Source organism: Lithobates pipiens, unplaced genomic scaffold, assembly GCF_037356315.1.
Source record: "Lithobates pipiens isolate NorthernLeopardFrog02 unplaced genomic scaffold, aLitPip1_a1.2 Scaffold_13, whole genome shotgun sequence".
Classification (NCBI taxonomy): domain Eukaryota; kingdom Metazoa; phylum Chordata; class Amphibia; order Anura; family Ranidae; genus Lithobates; species Lithobates pipiens.
In genome coordinates this window covers 512,032,104-512,054,919 of record NW_027507718.1, presented here as the reverse complement: position 1 = coordinate 512,054,919, position 22,816 = coordinate 512,032,104, and the positions used below count along the sequence as shown (strand labels likewise).

The 22,816-nt window shown below is 42.4% G+C and overlaps 1 protein-coding gene across 7 annotated transcripts in view; it reads left to right on the top strand.

Annotated features, from left to right (window-relative positions):
* Positions 1 to 22,816, top strand: part of DYSF (dysferlin) — a 378,584-nt gene that overhangs the window by 125,774 nt on the left and 229,994 nt on the right. The gene's annotated exons all lie outside the window — the stretch shown is intronic.

Genomic DNA, 22,816 nt, shown 5'->3' with positions numbered 1-22,816 from the left:
TCCCTCCCCCCTCTCCCCTTCTCTACTCTCTCTGTTCCCTCTCCCCCCCACTCTTTCTCTCCCCTCTCTCCTTTTCACTCTCTCTCTCCTCCCTCTCTTCTCTCTCTCTCCCCCGTCTCGTGTCTCTCCTTCTCTCTCTCTCCTCCCTCTCCCCCCACTCTTTCTCTCATTCTCTATCTTTCCTTCTCTTTCTCTCCCTTTCTCTCTTACCCCTCTCGCCCCCCCTCTCTCCTCTCTCTCTCTCTCCCTTACCCCTCTCGCCCCCCTCTCTCCTCTCTCTCTCTCCCTTACCCCTCTCGTCCCCCTCTTTCCCCTCTCTCTCTCCTTCTCTCTCTCCCTCCCCCTCTCTTTTCTCTCCCTTATTCTCCCCTTCTCTCTCTCCTCTCATTCTCTCATACTCCCCCCTTTCTCTCTTTCTCTCTCTCCTCTCCCTCTCCTTCTCTCCTCTCTCTTACCCCTCTCTCCCCCTCTCTCTCCTCTCCCTCTCTCTCCTTCTCTCTCTCCCCTCTTGCTTCTCTCTCCTGTCTCCCCCCTCTCTCTCCCTCTCTCCTCTATCACTCCTTCTCTCCCCCCTCTCTATCCCCTTTTCTCTCTCTTTCCCCTTATCTCTCCTCTCTCTCTCCCCCCTCTCTGTCATGCTCCCTCCTTTCTCTCTTTCTATCTCTCCTTCTCTCTCCTCCCAATCTCTCTCTCTCTCTCTCTCTCCTCTCCATTCTCTATCTCCGCTCTCCCCCCCTCTCTCTCTCTCTTATACTCCCTACTTTCTCTCTCTCCCCCTATCTCCCCTATCTCCCCTCTCTCTCTCTCCTTCCACTCTTTCTCTTTCTCCTCTCTCTCTCCTCTCCATTCTCTCTCTCTCCTCCCTCTCTCTCCCCCCTCTCTCTCATACTCCCTCATTTCTCTCTTTCACTCTCCCCTCTCTCTCCTTCCACTCTTTCTCTTTCTACTCTCTCTCTCTCTCTCCTCTCCATTCTCTCTCTCTCCTCCCTCTCTCTCCCCCTCTCTCTCATACTCCCTCATTTCTCTCTTTCACGCTCCCATCTCTCTTGTCTCTCTCTCTCCTTCTCTCTCCTTCCACTATTTCTCTTTCTCCTCTCTCTCTCTCTCTCTCCTCTCCATTCTCACTCTCTCCTTCTCTCTCTCCCCCTCTCTCTCATAGGCCCTCCTTTCTCTCTCTCTCCTTCTCTCCCCCCTCTCTCTCTCTCCTTCTCTCTCCCCCTCTCTCTCTCTCTCTCTCTCTCTCTCTCTCCTTCTCTCTCCCCCCTCTCTCTCTCTCGCTCTCCTTCTCTCTCCTTCCACTCTTTCTCCTCTCTCTCTCCTCTCCATTCTCTCTCTCTCTCTCTCTCCTTCTCTCTCCCCCTCTGTCTCCTTCCACTCTCTCTCACTCCTCTCCATTCTCTCTCTCTCTCCTATCTCTCTCTTGTGTGATTTTCAGCTGAACTCATACAATTTCATTCCCGCGTGTCAGTTCAGTCTTCGGGGGTTTTCTGCACTGATGTCAATGAAAATCACACTTCGAAATCACCAAAAGTAGTACAGGAATTACTTTTGGAAATCGGTGCAGTGCCCCAAATGTGATGTTGCATCGATTCAGACGCTGCCATTTCCGGCAATTGCCACCGAATCGCATGCCAAATCTCATCAATGTGGACCAGGGCTAAACATCCATTTACCAGCTGCAGTGTACATGAGACCTAACAACAACTCGTTACCTGTATAAAAGACTAGACATGTGCACTGACGAAAAATTTGTTAGTTTCCGTCTCATTCGTTTTTTGTTTTTTTTTGGAAATTCTAAAATTTGTAAATTCGAAAATACTGAATTCGTAAATTTGTAAATTCAAAAATTCGGATTTCAAAAATTCTGAAATTTCGGAATTTGTAAATCCGAAAAGTCGTAAATTCGAAAATTAAAAAATTCAAAAATTGAGAAATTCGAAAATCCGAAAATAAGAATGGAAAATCCAAAAATTACAAAGAACTAAAATACAAAAATTCTAAATAATAACTAACTAACTAATAATAACTATTAAATTATAGGTATTAGAATTGCCTTTCAAATTTGGCTGTTAGTGAAGGTAACGAATACAAATTTATCTGAAGTTACGAATTATCTGAAATAAAGAATGCCGCATCTAAACAAATGGAACGGAACTAAATAATAATAAATAAAAATAATAATAAGTTTTTATTATTATTGTTATTTTTTATTATTCATTTGTTACGTTACATTCATTATTTGTAACTTTGGATAAATTCGTATTCGTTACGTTCACTAACAGACAAATTTGAACGGAAAGTCCAATACCTATAATTTAATAGTTAGTAATAGTTAAAGTTATTATTAGTTAATTATTATTACAGATTTTTGAGTTTTCGGGTTTTAGGACTTTTGAATTTTCAGATTTTTGGTCTTAGTTTTTGATTTTCGCTCTTTTGAATTTTCGGATTTTCAATCTTATTTTTGGATTTACGAATTCCGAATTTCCGAAATTCCAAATTTCTGAAACTCCGAATTTCCAAAATTTCCAACTTTTTGAATTTCCGAAATTTAGAATTTCTGAATATTCGAATGAACGAATTTATCTAAATTCATTAAAAAAGTAATTTGGAACTAAAGGAAGTGGACATGTCTATAAAAGACACCTGTCTGCAGGATCTTTCTTCCATTCAAACCTCACCATCATGGGCAGGACCAAAGAGCTGTCAAAGGACATCAGGGACAAGATTGTAGACCTACACAAGGTTGAATGGGCTACAAGACCATCAGCGAGAAGCTTGGTGAGAAGGAGACGACTGTTGGAGCGATTATTCGCAAATGTTAGAAATACAAAATAACCATCAATCACCCTCGGTCTGGAGCTCCATGCAAGGTTTCTCCTCATGGGGTGAGGATGAACATGAGAAAAGTGAGGGATCAGCCCAGAACTACACAGGAGGAGCTTGTGAATGATCTCAAGGCAGTTGGGACCACAGTCACCAAACAAACCATTGGTAACACAATACGCCTCCATGAATTTAAATCCTGTAGGGCCAGCAATGTCCTCCTTCTCAAGAAGGCCCATGTACAGGCCTGTCTGAAGTTTGCCAATGAACATCTAAATGTTTAAGAGAAGAATTGTGAGAAAGTGCTGTGATCAGATGAGACCAGAATTGAGCTCTTTGGCGTTAACTCGACTCACCGTGTTTGGAAGAAGAAAAAAAAGCTGACTATGACCCTAAGAACACCATCCCTACAGTCAAGCACGGAGGTGGAAACATTATTCTTTGGGGCTGTTTCTCTGCTAAAGGTTTAGACCAACTTTGCCAAAATTGAGGGGCCAATAGACGCGGCAATATTGATTGATTGATTGAAATTCTGTTTCTATCATTTAAAATACACCTATGATAACAATTATAGACCTTTCATTTCTCTGTAAGTGGGCAAACTTATAAAATCTGCAGAGGCTCAAATCCTTATTTTCCCCACTGTATAGGGGAGCCTGCTTAGAGAAGCTGTTAGTAGAAATGGATGTTGTAGGCTCGGTGCTCACCAGGCTCCAGAGACAGATTCTCGGGCAGCACAGCCAATACTTTGTACAGTGACATTTTTTTTCTCTCTTCCAGTTTGTTATTTGTGAAATTTTGTTGATTCTGATCTGTCAGATCTCACAGCTGATTGACCTCCTCCATTGTCCCGCTGTTTTTCTAATTGCCTTCTATTCTAAGCAGGAACAAGATTGATATCATGCCTTTGCAGGGTTTAATATAAACTCTCAGCTTCCTGACTTCCTGTTAGCTCGGAATTCAGGGAATCCTCTCCGAGGAATACAGTAAATGTTTTCCTAATGGAAATCTCCAGCTTCAGCCCCATCCTTTATGTGCCCCATCTTGTGCTGTCCCTCCCTATGTAAGGGGAAATTCCTCTGGGCACACATGGATGTAAGGGGGTACTCTGCTTGGCACACATGGATGTAAGGGGGTACTCTGCTAGGCACACATGGATGTAAGGGGGTACTCTGCTGGGCACACATGGATGTAAGGTGGTACTCTGCTGGGCACACATGGACATAAGGGGGAACTCCTCTGGGTACACATGGATGTAAGAGGGTACTCTGCTGGGCACACATGGATGTAAGGGGGTACTTTGCTTGGCTTAAATTGATGTAAGAGGGTACTCTGCTGGGCAAACATAGATGTAAGGGGGTACTCTGCTAGGCACACATAGATGTAAGGGGGTACTCTGCTGGGCACACATGGATGTATGGGGGGAATCTGCTGGGCACACATGGATGTAAGGGGGAACTCCTCTGGGTGCATATGGATGTAAGGGGGAACTCCTCTGGGTACACATGGCTGTAAGGGGGAACTCCTCTGGGTACACATGGATGTAAGGGGTTACTCTGCTTGGCACACATGGATGTAAGGGGGTACTCTGCTGAGCACACATGGATGTAAGGGGAAACTCTGCTGGGTACACATGGATGTAAGGGGTGCTCTGCTAGGCATGCATGGATGTAAGGGGGTACTCTGCTGGGCACACCTGGATGTAAGGTGGTACTCTGCTGGGCACACATGAATGTAAGGGGGTACACTGCTGGGCACACATGGACGTAAGGGGGAACTCTGCTGGGCCAACATACATGTAAGGGGGTACTCTGCTGGGCACACATGGATGTAAGGGGGTACTCTGCTGGGCACACATGGATATAAGGGGGTACTCTTCTGGGCACACATGGATGTATGGGGGTACTCTGCTGGGTACACATGGATGTAAGGGGGACCCTCAGAGCTTGACGCGTCTCTGTGTAGGTGGCGAGACAATGTCAAACCCATGCCTATTCATTTGGCGGCAGTTATTTCATTATGCCAACAGTTCCTGCGGTGAATGCAGATGTTGCAGTCCTGGGCCTATGTTTTTGTCTGATTTCCGGGAGCTGTGATGCGCTCTGCGCACTCTCTCTTTCTCCCTCCCCCTCTATCCTCCAGGGGGTCGGGGGGTGGGTGGTTGTCCTTGGGGCATCGGCACCACGCATTGTGGCTCGGTGTGTGACGTCATGTTACAGCGTTGCGGCGGTGGCCCTAATGTTGTTCCTTCTGGCCGACAGTAGGGGTTTTGGCTCTCTGCCATGGGCGCCGTATGCCATGCGTGCGTTGGCCCCTCCCCACACTTGCCATGCACGTGGCCCTGGTTCTGCATACACTGCACACCGTCTCTGCCCATGGCACGTAAGCACTCAGGGTTGACAACATTGTCTTGTCCTGTTGTACTTACCCTAATATTAGAATACATTTTTACTATATCCTACGTTATATGTTTTTATAGATACCCTACAACATCTACCCCTGAAGAAGTGTTTTTACACAGAAACGCGTCGGGCTCTGAGGGTGTAGCTATGTGCTTTATTAGAATATATATCTGGATACACCATTCATTTTTTTAATCTATTGAATTACCAACTATGCTGCCAGTTGATATGTGAATTGACCATGCTATACACCATTGCTATGTTCTGACCATGCATACATTTATGAACATGATGGCACTACTGTTATGCATATGTACAAATATGGTAACATTTATCCATTTACTTTTTTATATGAATTATACTACTGTCTTTATAAACTTTTCACTCCAATAATTAAACTTGGCCAGATTCATCTACACGAGTCAACCACTTCATTTAAAGCCCCAAATTTCCCTATTTTTGTCTAATTGAAAACCCAGGATGGAGGCACATTACATTTGCCTCATTTAAAGTCCCAAACTCCCCATTTATACATGGATGTAAGGGGGTACTCTGCTGGGCACACATGAATGTAAGGGGGTACTCTGCTGGGCACACATGTATGTAAGGGGGTACTCTGCTGGGCACACATGGATGTAAGGGGGTACTCTGTTGCGCACACATGGATGTAAGGGGGTACTCTGCTGGGCACACATGGATGTAAGGGGCTACTCTGCTGGGCACACATGAATGTAAGGGGGTACTCTGCTGGGCACACATGTATGTAAGGGGGTACTCTGCTGGGCACACATGGATGTAAGGGGGTACTCTTGCGCACATATGGATGTAAGGGGGTACTCTGCTGGGCACACATGGTTGTAAGGGGTGCTCTGCTTTGCACACACGGATGTAAGGGGTATGCCTCTGGGCACACATGGATGTAAGGGGGTACTCCGATGGGAAGTACTGAATACGAGGGGTGACTTTGCTGGGCAATCCTGGATGTAAGGGGGAACTTATTCTTTCATTTAAATTTTATTCATTCATTCGTAGAACTTAATTTTTCAACCCAAAAATATGTGTAAAATTTATGACGTGACCCTCATACTGAAGATTGGAGACTCCTGATGTGGGGAGGTGTAATGGATATGGAGTCATAGACATAGCACACAATACCTTCCAGTATGCTGCTGTAAATGCACATCTTGTGTGGACCTCTCTGCATCTTCTCTCCAGAATCATGAGCCGGAAAACTATATCCGATATACCAGAGACTCCAATGTGACGCACCATGAGCACAATGTAGAGTTCATCCATCTGAAATGGATTCCATCCTAAGAGAGGAAAAAGATCAATATCTACGCAGCCTTGTTTTTATATCTATCTCTCTGTCTATCTATCTACAGTGCCTTGAAAAATTATTAATTCCCCTTGAGATTTTCCAAATTTGTCATGTTACATCCAAAAACATAAATGTATTTTATTGGGATTTTATGTGATAGACCAACACAAAGTGGCACATAATTGTGAAGTGGAAGGAAAATGATAAATGGTTTTCAATTTTTTTTCACAAATAAATATGTGAAAAGTGTGGGGGGTACATTTGTATGGCGCCCCCCGGAGTCAATACTTTGTAGAACCTCCTTTCTTGGCAATTACAGCTCCAAGTCTTTTTGGGGGTGTCTCTATCAGCTTTGCACATCTAGAGAGTGATATTTTTGCCCATTCTTCTTTACAAAATAGCTCAGGCTCTATCAAATTGGATGGAGAGCGTCTGTGAACAGCAATTTTCAAGTCTTGCCACAGATTCTCAATTGGATTTAGGTCTGGACTTTGACTGGGCCATTCTAACACATGAATATGTTTTGATCTAAACCATTCCATTGTAGGTCTGGCTGTATGTTTAGGGTCGTTGTTCTGCTGGAAGGTGAACCTCCGCCCCAGTCTCAAGTCTTTTGCAGACTCCTAACAGGTTTTCTTCTAAGATTGCCCTGTATTTGGCTCCATCCATCTTCCCATCATCTCTGACCAGCTTCCCTGTCCCTGCTGAAGAAAATCAATGGTGTGTTCAGAGTGATGTGCAGTGTTACTTTTCAGCTTTTTGCACTCTTTTTGCCACTTTTTCCGATGTTTGCTGTGCCCCCCACATGGCTTCACACAAACTGCAAACAGGACTTCTTATGTCTTTCTTTCACCAATGGCTTTCTTCTTACCACTCTTTCATAAAGGGCAGATTTGTGGAGTACACAACTAATAGATATTCTGTGGACAGATTCTCCCACCTGAGCTGTGGATCTCTGCAGCTCCTCCAGAGTTACCATGGGCCTCTTGGCTGCTTCTCTGATTAATGCTCTTCTTGCCCGGCCAGTCAGTTTAGGTGGACGGCCATGTCTTGGTAGGTTTGCAGTTGTGCCATACTTTTTTCCAACAGGTGATTGGCTATCCAGCCATAACAAACGAAGCGGCTAAAAGCCACTCGGCTGTTATGCCTGAGGAGCGGGAGGGGACGTCCCCCCCTCCCGCTGCCTCCCGCCGCTGTTACTGGTGCTCCCGCTCAATCGGGAGCACCGATTCACGATGTGATGCCTCCGGCTGCTGGGGAGGAACTGGAACGAAGCCGTAATCGGCGTCATTCCAGTCTCCTAATAGTAAACACGGAAGTGACGTCATGACGTCACTTCCCGTTTACTTGGCTGCCAATTGCGCCAGTTTAAAAAAAATATACAGTATTCAGAATCGCCGTTTTCGGCGATCTGAATACATTGAAGTGTAAAGGAGGGATCGGGGGTCTTTTAGACCCCCGATTCCTCCATAAAGAGTACCTGTCACCACCTATTACTGTCACAAGGGATGTTTACATTCCTTGTGACAGCAATAAAAGTGATCAAAATTTAAAAAAAAAAAAAAATTATTAATTTTAAAATAAATTAAATAAATACAAAATTTTTTTTTTAAAGCGCCCTCCGTCCCCGCGAGCTCGCGAAGCAAAGAAAGCACATACAGAAGTCGCGTCCGCATATGTAAACTGTGTTCAAATCACACATGTGAGGTATCGCCACGATCGTCAGAGTGAGAGCAATAATTCTAGCACTAGACCTCCTCTGTAATGCTAACCTGGTAACCGTAAAAATTTTTTAAAGCGTCGCCTATTGAGATTTTTAGCTACCGTACTTTGTCGTCATTCCACGAGTGCGTGCAATTATAAAGTGTGACATGTTTGGTATCTATTTACTCGGCGTAACATTATCTTTCACATTGTGCAAAAAAATTGGGCTAATTTTACTGTTTCGTTTTTTAAAATTCATGAAAGTGTCCCTTTTCCCAAAAAGTTGCGTTTAAAACACCGCTGCGCAAATACCGTGTGACATAAAATATTGCAACAATCGCCGTTTTATTCTCTAGAGTCTCTGCTAAAAAATATATATATATATAATGTTTGGGGGTTCCAAGTAATTTTCTAGCCAAAAATATGGATTCTAAGTTGTAAACACCAAATGCCAAAAATAGGCTTACTCATGAAAGGGTTAAACTTCTCCACAACTTTATCCCTGACCTGTCTGGTGTGTTCCTTGGCCTTCATGTTGCTGTTTGTTCACAACGGTTCTCTAACAAATATCTGAGGGTTTCACAGAACAACTGTATTCATATTGAAATTAAATTACACACAGGCGGATTCTATTTACTAATTAGGTGACTTGTGAAAGCAATTGGTTCCGCTAGGTTTTAGTTAGGGTTATCAGAGTAAAGGGGGCTAAATACAAATGCCCCCCACACTTTTCACATATTTATTTGTAAAAAAAAAATGAAAACCATTTATTATTTTCCTTCCACTTCACAATTATGTGCCACTTTGTGTTGATCTATCACATAAAATCCCAATAAAATACATTAATGTTTTTTGGTTATAACATGACAAAATGTGGAAAATGTCAAAGGGTGTGAATACTTTTTCAAGGCATTGTATCTATCTATCTATCTATCTATCTATCTATCTATCTATCTATCTATCTATCTATCTATCTATCTATCTATCTATCTATCTATCTATTTATCTATGTATCTCTCAATATCTATCTATCTATCTATCTATCTATCTATCTATCTATCTATCTATCTATCTATCTATCTATCTTTTTTTTTTAAACAGACATTAGTAGCTGCTACAAATTTCTAATTGCAGCAATTTAATCTTTATCCATTTATCTAGCAATGAGCAGTGGATGGGAGTGACGTCCTGCCGAGTGGCCAAAGGGTCTATCCACCTATCTATTTATCTCTCCCTCTGTCTCGCTGTCTGTCCATGTTTCTGGAAGTTCTCCAGTGAGTGGAGCCCAGCGGGACTCCTTTGTGTTGTGGATAAGTTCTTGTTGTTGCCGTCCTGTAATAATGGTGTTAGAGATAAGATGTTTTCTTTCCCCGGCTTGGTGTTTACTGGCGTTGGGGAGTCTCTTTCCTCCATCACTCACAGCAGTCAGCAAGGTTTCCTCCATCCATTTCCTGTGATTGTGGGCACACATGGATGTAAGGGGGTACTCTTCTGGGCACAAAAAGGATGTAAGGGGGTACTCTTCTGGGCACACATGGATGTAAGGGGGTACTCTGCTGGGCACACATGGATGTAAGGGGGTACTCTTCTGGGCACACATGGATGTAAGGGGGTACTCTGCTGGGCACACATGGATGTAAGGGGGTACTCTTCTGGGCACACATGGATGTAAGGGGGTACTCTTCTGGGCACACATGGATGTAAGGGGGTACTCTGCTGGGCACACATGGATGTAAGGGGGTACTCTGCTGTGCACACATGGATGTAAGGGGGTACTCTGCTGGGCACACATGGATGTAAGGGGGTACTCTTCTGGGCACACATGGATGTAAGGGGGTAATCTGCTGGGCACACATGGATGTAAGGGTGTACTCTGCTGGGCACACATGTATGTAAGGGGGTACTCTGCTGCGCACACATGGATGTAAGGGGGTACTCTGCTGGGCACACATGGATGTAAGGGGGTACTCTGCTGTGCACACATGGATGTAAGGGGGTACTCTGCTGGGCACACATGGATGTAAGGGGGTACTAGTCTGGGCACACATGTATGTAAAGGGGTACTGTGCTGGGCACACATGGATGTAAAGGGGTACTCTTCTGGGCACACATGTATGTAAGGGGGTACTCTGCTGGGCACACATGTATGTAAGGGGGTACTCTGCTGGGCACACATGGATGTAAGGGGGTACTCTACTGGGCACACACGGATGTAAGGGGGAACTCCTCTGGGCACACATGGATGTAAGGGGGACTCCTCTGGGCACAGACGGATTTAAGGGAGTGCTCTGCTTTGCACACACGGATGTAAGGGGTACTCCTCTGGGCAAACATGGATGTAAGGTGGTACTCCTCTGGGCACACATGGATGTAAGGGGGTACTCTGCTGGACACACATGGATGTAAGGGGGTACTCCTCTGGGCACACATGGATGTAAGGGGGTACTCTGCTGGGCACACATGGATGTAAGGGGTACTCCGATGGGAAGTGCTGAATACAAGGGGGTGACTCTGCTGGGCAAACCTGGATGTAAGGGGGAACTTATTCTTTCATTTACATTTTATTCATTCATTCGTAGTACTTAATTTTTCGACCCAAAAATATGTGTAAAATTAATGACGTGACCCTCATACAGAAGATTGGAGACTCCTGATGTGGGGAGGTGTAATGGATATGGAGTCATAGACATAGCACACAATACCTTCCAGTATGCTGCTGTAAATGCACATCTTGTGTGGACCTCTCTGCATCTTCTCTCCAGAATCATGAGCCGGAAAACTATATCCGATATACCAGAGACTCCAATGTGACGCACCATGAGCACAATGTAGAGTTCATCCATCTGAAATAGATTCCATCCTAAGAGAGGAAAAAGATCAATATCTACGCAGCCTTGTTTTTATATCTATCTCTCTGTCTATCTATCTACAGTGCCTTGAAAAATTATTCATTCCCCTTGAGAGTTTCCAAATTTTTCATTTTACATCCAAAAACGTAAATGTATTTTATTGGGATTTTATGTGATAGACCAACACAAAGTGGCACATAATTGTGAAGTAGAAGGAAAATGATAAATGGTTTTCAATTTTTTTCACAAATAATTATGTGAAAAGTGTGGGGGGTACATTTGTATGGCGCCCCCCGGAGTCAATACTTTGAAGAACCTCCTTTCTTGGCAATTACAGCTGCAAGTCTTTTTGGGGCTGTCTCTATCAGCTTTGTACATCTAGAGAGTGAAATTTTTGCCCATTCTTCTTTACAAAATATCTCAAGCTCTGTCAGATTGGATGGAGAACGTCTGTGAACAGCAATTTTCAAGTCTTGTCACAGATTCTCAATTGGATTTAGGTCTGGACTTTGACTGGGCCATTCTAACACATGAATATGTTTTGATTTAAACCATTCCATTTATTTTTTTATCTATCTATCTATCTATCTATCTATCTATCTATCTATCTATCTATCTATCTATCTATCTATTTATTTATCTATCTATCTATTTATCTCTCAATATCTATCTCTCAATATCTATCTATCTATCTCTCAATATCTATCTATCTATCTATCTATCTATCTATCTATCTATCTATCTATCTATCTATCTATCTATCTATCTATCTATCTATCTATCTATCTATCTATCTCTCAATATCTATCTATCTAAATATCTATTTATCTCTCAATATCTATCTATCTATCTCTCTCTCTCTCTCTCTCTCTCTCTCTCTTTTTATCTATGACACAGGCAATTTTTTTTTAGAGAGAACCATCTCTGCTACAAATTGCTAATTTAATCTATATCCATTTATCTAGCACTAAGATGCGGGTGGAGACGATGTACCGCTGAGCAGATTAAAGGGTCTATCTATCTATCTATCTATCTATCTATCTATCTATCTATCTATCTATCTATCTATCTATCTATCTATCTATCTATCTATCAGACATTAGTAGCTGCTACAAATTGCTAATGGTAGCAATTTAATCTTTATTCATTTATCTAGCAATGAGCAGTGGATGGGAGTGACGTCCTGCCGAGTGGCCAAAGGGTCTATCCACCTATCTATTTATCTCTCCCTCTGTCTCGCTGTCTGTCCATGTTTCTGGAAGTTCTCCAGTGAGTGGAGCCCAGCGGGACTCCTTTGTGTTGTGGATAAGTTCTTGTTGTTGCCGTCCTGTAATAATTGTGTTAGAGATAAGATGTTTTCTTTCCCCGGCTTGGTGTTTACTGGCGTTGGGGAGTCTCTTTCCTCCATCACTCACAGCAGTCAGCAAGGTTTCCTCCATCCATTTCCTGTGTTTGTTCCCCGGGAAGAAAGGGACAGTCCTTGTATGGAGCGGGCAGTTTCTCCATTTACACCCAGACTATAAATATAATCCTCTTTATGGCGATTGTCTGCCAGATGAAGTGTTGGATTTTTCCATCTCCATCCAGTCTTTTCTTCCATCCTCCTAGGATCCTCATACAGCATTGTATAGACTGAATCTGCAAATCCTGATTCTCCTAAACGCATGGATGGTGATATTTCCAGTATAAAGTCATATTCCTGTGAGGACAGGAAGTAATGGGAATCCTCTCTAGTGGGGACTTAGACAACACATTTTTGTATTAATTCTGATAATAATTTATTGCTAAAACAAGGAGAAAGGCACTCCCGAAAAACCACCACGGCACTGCTGATAACAACATTCTTGAATTGGATCTATACCAAAGAACTAAAATAACCCTATTATTATTATACATGATTTATATAGCGCCAACAGTTTACGTATCGCTTTACAATGTAGAGGGGAGACAGCACAATTACAGTACAGTTTAATACAGAAGGGACAGGAGGGCCCGGCTCCTAGAGCTTACATTCTAAAGGGAGGGGGAGGTGGTACAAAAGGTAATAAATGCGGGGAATGATTTGATGGGGGGTGGCTCAGATACAGTTCTTAGGTGGGTATGGGATAGGCTTCCCTGAATAAGTGAGTTTTCAGGGATCTCCTAAAGGTGGACAGGGTAGGGGCTGGTCGGCTATACCAGGGCAGGGAGTTCCAGAGGATGGGAGAGGCTCTGCAGAAGTCTTGAAGGCGAGCATGGGAGGAGGTAACAAGGGAGCGGAGGGGACGATTTGGGCGATATCTGCAGATGAGGTTGGTGATGTAGATGGGGGCAATGTTGTGGATGACCTTGTATGTTATGGTTCGCATTTTGAATTTTATACGGCGGGGTAGGGGAAGCCAGTGAAGGGATTGTCAGAAAGGGGCAGCAGTCATGGAGGTGAGGTGTATTAGTCTAGCAGCAGCATTCATAATAAACTGAAAGGGGGATAGCCCGTGTAAGGGTAGGCCATTAAGGAGGGAGTTGCAGTAGTCAAGGTGGGAAATAACCAAGGAGTGAATAAGTTGCTTTGTGGTGTTGTTAGTCAGGAAGGGGCGAGTTCTGGAGATGTTGCGGAGGTTAAGCGGCAAGATTTAGCCAGTGATTGGATGTGGGGGCAGAAGGAGAGGTCCGAGCCAATGATTACACCCAGGACCCTGGCATGTGTGGAGAGACCAATGGTTGTGCCGTTGATCTGAATGGTAAAGTCATGGGGGGGGGGGGGACTAGGAAGGAGGACATATAACAAGCTAAATTTTAGAAAGATTGAGTTTGAGAAAGTGGTGTGACATCCATACCGATATGTCATTCAGTAAGTTTGTGATCCGTGAGGAGATCGAGGGGGTGAGTTGAGGAGCAGAGAGATAGATCTAGGTGTCGTCAGCATAGTGGTGGTATTGGAAGCCATGGGAGGTTATCAACTGGCCCACGGAAAAGGTATAGAGAGAGAATAGGAGGGGCCCAAGGATGGAGCCTTGGGGTACCCCAACAGAGAGAGGAAGAGGAGCGGAGGAGATGGAGTTGTAAGTGACACTGAAAGTGCTCAGAGATAGGTAGGAGGAGAACCAGGATAAAGCAGAATCACGGAGGCCAAGGGAGTGTAGTTTGCTGAGGAGCAACTGTGTCGAAGGCAGCAGAGAGGTCTAATGCCTCGTTTCCACTGACTGTAACGGTTTGGGTCGGTACAGTTGGGAAAGGTTAGAATGGTCTGGCCTATTCAGGTGAGCGTTTCCACTGCAAGTAGGACTGCCAGGGGCCATGCGAGGTTTAGAAAAAATGGCTTTGACATGAGCATTGACGTTTTTTCTGTCTGCCAATCAGTGGAATGTATTGTGTGATTCCAGTAGCTCCGCCCTAACTGTACCGTACCATTTTCTATGGGACCACATCTGAAGCAGGACCATGAATGGTGCGGTATGGTTCAGTTGTATGGGTCGCTTTCATAATGGAAACACTCAAAATAGCGTACTGTACCGAACCAACCTGAACCAATCTGCTCAGTGGAAACAAGGCATTAGAGTATGAGTATGGAGTAATGGCCATTGGTTTTAGCAGTTAGTAGGTCATTGGTGAGTTTTAGTATGGCAGTTTCAATAGAATGTTGTGAATAATGTTATGAATGTTGTGGATAACCCTAGATTGTAAGCTCTAAGGAGCAGGGCCCTCTGATTCCTACTGTATTAAAGCGGTTCTGCACTCATAATAAAACATTTGCCCATTCTGTTGCCTCTAGACCATATATTTGATAATGCCACCTGTTTTTTTTTTTTTTGATTCATCTACCTTTTGTAATCCGTAGTAGTTTATTTTCATCCCCTGCGGCGTTGGGCGGTCTCTTGCGGGGATCAGCATCATTTCCTGCTGAAGCCCGCACTGTCTCCTGGGATCTCGTTCAAGTAATCCCAGGAGACATTGCGGCTAATGCACCCGACATCTCGCGAGATTTCGGCTAATACAGTACAGTACAGTACTGTAATAGCCGAAATCACGCGAGATGTCGGGTGCATTAGCCGCAATGTCTCCTGGGATTACTTGAACGAGATCCCAGGAGACAGTGCGGGCTTCAGCAGGAAATGATGCTGATCCCCGCAAGAGACCGCCCATCGCCGCAGGGGATGAAAATAAACTACTACGGATTACAAAAGGTAGATGAATCAAAAAAAAAAAAACAGGTGGCATTATCAAATATATGGTCTAGAGGCAACAGAATGGGCAAATGTTTTATTATGAGTGCAGAACCGCTTTAAAGTGTATTGCATTTGTACTGTCTGCCCTCAAGTTGTAAAGCGCTGCGTAAACTCTTGGCGCTATATACATCCTGTATAATAATGCTAAAAACAACAATAACCCTAGCCTATAAAGAGCTGACTTTAATCTGATTATATTTCCCCTGGTTCCTCCCTTCCCCTTCATAAATATGTTAATGGCAGTTTCTTAACTACTTCACCTCCAAGCCTTTTCTGCCACTTTTTGTTTACAAGCAAAAATCTGTATTTTTTGCTTGGAAATTACTTAGAACCCCTAAACAATTATATATAAATAAATATATATATATATATATATATATATATATATACAGTGCCTTTCGAAAGTATTCGGCCCCCTTGAACTTTTCAACCTTTTGCCACATTTCAGGCTTCAAACATAAAGATATAAAATTTTTATTTTTTGTGAAGAATCACCAACAAGTGGGACACAATTGTGAAGTGGAACGAAATCTATTGGATTTTTGAAACTTTTTTAACTAATAAAAAAATGAAAAGTGGGGCGTGCAAAATTATTCGGCCCCCTTGCGTTAATACTTTGTAGAGCCACCTTTTGCTGCGATTACAGCTGCAAGTTGCTTGGGGTATGTCTCTATCAGTTTTGTACATCGAGAGACTGAAATTCTTGCCCATTCTTCCTTGCAAAACAGCTCGAGCTCAGTGAGGTTGGATGGAGAGTGTTTGTGAACAGCAGTTTTCAGCTCTTTCCACAGATTCTCGATTGGATTCAGGTCTGGACTTTGACTTGGCCATTCTAACACCTGGATACGTTTATATTTGTGAACCATTCCTTTGTAGATTTTGCTGTATGTTTGGGATCATTGTCTTGTTGGAAGATAAATCTCCGTCCCAGTTTCAGGTCTTTTGCAGACTCCAACAGGTTTTCATCCAGAATGGTCCTGTATTTGGCTGCATCCATCGTCCCCTCAATTTTAACCATCTTCTCTGTCCCTGCTGAAGAAAAGCAGGCCCAAACCATGATGCTGCCACCACCATGTGTGACAGTGGGGATGGTGTGTTGAGGGTGATGAGCTGTGTTGCTTTTACGCCAAACATATCGTTTTGCATTGTGGGCAAAAAGTTCGATTTTGGTTTCATCTGACCAGAGCACCTTCTTCCACATGTTTGGTGTGTCTCCCAGGTGACTTGTGGCAAACTTTAGATGAGACTTTTTATGGATATCTTTGAGAAATGGCTTTCTTCTTGCCACTCTTCCATAAAGGACAGATTTGTGCAGTGTACGACTGATTGTTGTCCTATGGACAGACTCTCCCACCTCAGCTGTAGTTCTCTGCAGTTCATCCAGAGTGATCATGGGCCTCTTGGCTGCATCTCTGATCAGTCTTCTCCTTGTCTGAGCTGAAAGTTTATAGGGACGGCCAGGTCTTGGTAGATTTGCAGTGGTCTCCTACCATTTCAAAATGATCGCTTGCACAGTGCTCCTTGGGATGTTTAAAGCTTGGGAAATCTTTTTGTATCCAAATCCGGCTTTAAACTTCTCCACAACAGTATTACGGACCTGCCTGGTGTGTTCCTTGGTCTTCATGATGCTCTCTGTGCTTTCAACAGAACCCTGAGACTACCCTGTTTCCCCTAAAATAAGACCTAGCGTGATTGTCGACGATGGCTGCAATATAAGCATTACCCCCCAAATAAGCCCTAGTTAAAGTCCTTCTATGTCTTATTCTCAGGGTAGGGCTTATTTTCGGGGAAAGAGGGTAGGGTTTATTTGGGGGGTAGGGCTTATATTGCAGCCATCACTGACACTCATGCTAGGTCTTATTTTAGGGGAAACAGGGTATCACAGAGCAGGTGCATTTATACAGAGACTTAATTACACACAGGTGGATTCTATTTATCACCATCAGTCATTTAGGACAACATTGGATCATTCAGAGATCCTCGCTGAACTTCTGGAGTGAGTTTGCTGCACTGAAAGTAAAGGGGCCGAATAATTTTGCACGCACCACTTTTCAGTTTTTTATTTGCTAAAAAAGTTTAAATTATCCAATAGATTTTGTTCCACTTCACAATTGTGTCCCACTTGTTGGTGATTCTTCACAAAAAATTAAAATTTTATATCTTTATGTTTGAAGCCTGAAATGTGGCAAAAGGTTGAAAAGTTCAAGGGGGCCGAATACTTTCGCAAGGCACTGTATATATCTATCTATCTATCTATCTATCTATCTATCTATCTATCTATCTATCTATCTATCTATCTATATATATATATATATATATATATATATATATATATATAAATATATATATATATTTATATTTATTTAGCATAGACCCTAGAGAATAAAATGGCAATCATTGCAATGCCGCACGGTATTTGTGCAGGGGTTTTTCAAACGCAATTTAAAAAAAAATACACTTTAATGAATTCTAATGCAAAAAAACACAATATATAGCCCGATTTTTTTGTACATTATAAAAGATGTGACATCGAGTAAATAGATACCTAACATGCCACACTTTAAAATTGCGCACGCTTGTGGAATGGCGACAAACTAAGATACCGTATATACTCGAGTATAGGCCGACCCGAATATAAGCCGAGGCCCCCAATTTACCCCCAAAAAACGGGAAAACGTATTGACTCGTGTATAAGCCGAGGGTGAGACATGGCTGTCCATCCCTGTGTGTGTGTCCATCCATCCATCCCTGTGTGTGTGTATCCATCCATCCATCCGTGTGTGTGTGTGTGTGTGTGTGTGTGTGTGTGTGTGTGTGTGTCCATCCATCCATCCATCCCTGTGTGTGTGTGTGTGTGTGTGTCCATCCATCCATCCATCCATCCCTGTGTGTGTGTGTGTGTCCATCCATCCATCCATCCCTGTGTGTGTGTGTGTGTGTGTGTCCATCCATCCATCCATCCATCCCTGTGTGTGTGTGTGTGTGTGTGTCCATCCATCCATCCATCCCTGTATGTGTGTGTGTGTGTGTGTGTGTCCATCCCTGTGTGTGTGTCCGTGCAGCCTTGTGTGTGTGTCCAGCCTACCTGTGTCCCGAGCCTCCGTCCCGAGCCTCCTCCGTCCCGAGCCGTCGTCCCGAGCCTCCTCCGTCCCGAGCCTCCTCCGTCCCGAGCCGTCGTCCCGAGCCGTCGTCCCGTGCCTCCTCCGTCCCGTGTCGTGCCGATGGATCGCCGCTCCAGGATCGCCGCTCTTCTCGGCGGCCATTCTACAATTCAAAAGCCGCGCCTCCGCCTCTGCCTGTGATAGGCGGAACACTCAATTTCCCAGCAGCCTGTGTTCCGCCTATCACGGACATCCTCTCATACTCGTCCGTAGTACGAGGATGAGCGGATGTCCGTGATAGGCGGAACACTGACTGCTGGGAAATTCAGTGTTCCGCCTATCACAGGCGGAGGCGGAGACGGAGGCGCGGCTTTTGAATTTTAGAATGGCCGCTGTCTGTCTGCTCGATACGCTGATCGAGCAGTCAGACAGCGGTGACTCGAGTATAAGCCGAGGGGGGCACTTTCAGCCTCAAAAAAGAGGCTGAAAATCTCGGCTTATACTCGAGTATATACGGTACTTAAAAATATCCATATCCATATCCACTTTACATTTTTTTACAGGTTATCAGGTTAGAGTTACAGAGGTGATCTAGAACTATCATTATTGCCCTCGCTCTATTGTTCGCGCCAATATCTCACAAATGCGTTGTGCAAACACCATTTACATATATGTGCGTGACTTAAGAATGCGCTTGCTTCTGCACATGAGCACGGAGGGATGGGGGCTCTTTATTATTATTATTTTTTATGTTTTGCACTGTTCCTTTCATTTTTTTTTTTTGTATCACTTTTATTCCTATTATAAGGAATGTAAACATCCCTTGTAATAAAAAATAAGGGATAATAGGTCTATAAGACCTGAAATCTCTCTTCTACCTTTGAAAGCAAAAGATCAAAAATACATATAAAAAAAAGGTATTTTGCTTTTAAAAAAAAAAAAAAGTTTACTTCTGCCCGGACGTGATGTAATGATGTTGCTCCGGTCATCCTAGATCACAGGTGTAGGAAGAGATTATATGGTCTCTGTTTACCTCTATGACCAGCCAGGCGAACCATCAGATCATTTCCCGGGCACGCCAGTAAGAATGGTAAGCCTGAGAAACACTGGTGAGCCCTCCTGCTACTTCTAAAAGCAATCCAGCAGCTAATCAGCTGCTCGGATCACTTTTATGAAAAAAAGAATCGCCAGCTTGAAAAAAAATAATAATGGGGTTATCATGGCTCCCAACTGTCCCTGATTTTGAGCAATGTCCCTCTGTCCCTCTTTCCTCCACATTTGTCCTTCATTTTGGTCTGATCCATATAGTTGTATATAAAATGTATAAAATGCAATTTTTATCTTTCAAAAAGAGTTTCCCGGGGGTGCTAAACCTTTCATCCAAACTCGAAATCGCTGCATTTGTAAATTTTAAAAGCCAATATAAAGGAATAGTAATGGTAAAAAAAAAGCCCTTGTGGATTTACTTTTTTTTTTGTTTAATTCTTCTTTAAGAGGGTGTGGCAGGGGGCGTGTCCTATGCCTACATACGTTTGCCAGTAGGTGTCCCTCATTCCCATCTGAAAATGTTGGGAGGTATGGTTTATGGTAGGGTGGACTTATGCAAATATATAGTGCTACAGCTTCTAATGCACATTGTGAGAAGCTCACAGTGTGCAGAGAAATCCGAGTAAGCCATTTTAGTCCAGGAGAGGAGCCGCTACAACTGTGCAAGACTGAAGGGAAGGCTGGAGGTCATATTTGGAAACAACATATGCTCCTGTACATATTAAACTGCACAAAAGCGCAGTGCATCACACATCTGTCCATCGATAGGAACGGAGTGTCCCATTGTACACTTCAAATAAAGTTTGTTGCACAAAAAGGGAGTTGTGATAAACTTTGCATCACACCGCCCACTGCTGCACTGTTCTGCAACCCAAAGCGCTGTGCAGGCGGCAGGGTTTTGGGTTGCAGATCAGTGTAAATGGGCTCTAAATGTGTTTAAACCCAAAGCCAAGAGTGTAATGTATTGCAGCTTACTCGTCCTTAGATAAGGTGGCTGCATTCGTTTTCTTTTAGCAGGCTTCCCCCTCCTTTACTTTCACCTGGTGATCCTGCAAATAACAAACTTCCTGTCCTAGGATGAAAACTCCCATTAGATATGTGCAATTCGTTTCGTTCCGAATTATTTTTTGAACGAATTTCGATAAATTTGTTAATTCGGAAATATACGAATTACTGATAACCCGTTTAGCAAATTTTTCAAATATTCGAAAATTTGTAAATTGGAAAATTCATAAATTTGAATATTCTATAAAAATTCGGAAATTCTAAATTCGAAAACTCAAAATTTCGGAATTCATAAACTGGAAAATTAATAAATTTGCATATTCTATAAAAATTCGGAAATTCTAAATTTGAAAACTCAAAATTTCAGAAATCCAAAAATTAGAAAATCGGAAAATAGGAACTAAAATCCAAAAATAAGAATGAAAATCGGAAGATTAGAAAACCCGAAAATTCGAAAATCTGAAATAATAAATTAATAATAACTATTAACTATTACTAACTATTAAATTATAGTTAGTAATAACTAACTATTAAATTAACTATTACTAACTATTAAATTATAGGTATTCGAATTTCCTTTCAAATTTGGCTGTTAGTGAATGTAACAAATATGAATTTATCCGAAGTTCCGAATTATCCGAAATAACGAATACCGTATCTAAACGAATGGAACATAACAAATTAATAATAATAAATAACAATAATAATAATAATAAAAATGTTTTATTATTATTAACTAATTCCATTCCATTTGTTTAGATGCGGCATTTGTTATTTTGAATAATTTGTAAATTCGGATAAATTCATATTCGTTACGTTGACTAACAGCCAAATTTGAAAGGAAAAATTTCAAAAACCCCAAATTTCAGAAATCCAAAAATTCAAAAATCCGAAAATAGGAACGAAAATTCAAAAGATCTAAAATCAAAAAATAAGAAGGAAAATTTGAAAACCTGAAAATTCGAAAATCTGAAATAATAACTAACTAATAATAACTTAATTATTACTATTAAATTACAGGTATTGGAATTTCCTGTCAAATTCTGCTTTTATTGAACGTAACGAATACGAATTTATGCAAAGTTACGAATTATCCGAAATAAGGAATGCCGTATCTAAATGAATGGAACGTAACAAATTAATAATAATAAATAGCAATAATAATAATAATACAACCTTATTATTATTATTATTATTATTATTAATAATTCATTCTGTTTCATTTGTTTAGATACAGCATTTGTTATTTCGAATAATTCTTAACTTCGGATATTCCTTATGTTCACTAATGCCGCGTACACACGACCGTTTTTTCCATCAGAATAAACTCTGACGGTTTTTCAGACGGAATTCGGCGGAAACGCACTTGCCTACACACGATCACACCAAAGTCCAATTATTTAGAACGCAGTGACGTACAACACGTACGACGTGACTATAAAAAGGAGGTTTAATAGCCAGTAGCCGATAGCTGCCCTTGTGTCGTTTTTTGGTACAGCATACAGACGAACGGTTTTCCCGTTCTTCCCGTTTTCCCGTGTTTCATAAAGATTTAAAAAATGTTCTATTTCTAGGTCCGTCAGAATTTTCGAAAGAAAAAAGTCTGATAAAGCACACGCACGATCGGACTATCCCATGAAATTATTTAGTCGGACCGTTTGTGCCGGAAAGTCCGGAAAAGTCCGGTCGCGTGTACACGACATGTCAGCCAAATTTGAAATGAAATTCCAATACCTATAATTTAATAGTTAGTTATTATTAGTTAGTTATTATTTCAAACTTTCTGATTTTCTTTCTTTTGAATTTCCGGATTTTCTTTCTTTTTTTCGGATTTAAACATTTTTGGATTTTTGAATTTCTGAATTTTTCAAATTAACGAATTTCCAAATTCTCTAATTTTCTAATTTACAAATTTTCTAGTTTGGGAATTCACAAATTTACGAATTTCCATCATAATGAATGACCCGAAAAATGAAAAAACAAACAAACAAATGAAACGAAAACCAAAGATTTTTTCGGCAGTGCACATGTCTCACGCTCGTTCCTCCACTGTATCTGTGAAGAGAAGCCATGGTTGTTATTAGAGTTGGCCGAACAGTTCAAGCCGAACAGTTCATGCCGAGCATAAGTTCGGCCCGAACATCGCCTGTTCACCAATTCGGCGAACACCTGATTTTGCCGGGAGCTCGGCAGGATGTTTTCCTGCCAAGCGCCCCACAATGCACTGCGCGCTGCACAGTGCATTCTAAACCCATGATTGGGCAAAGCTTTGCCCAGTCATGGCACAGTGAATAGCTATTTTTTAAGGGAGAGAGCCAGGAAGCCGCTCATCCTTAACTCATCCTTACCAACGAAT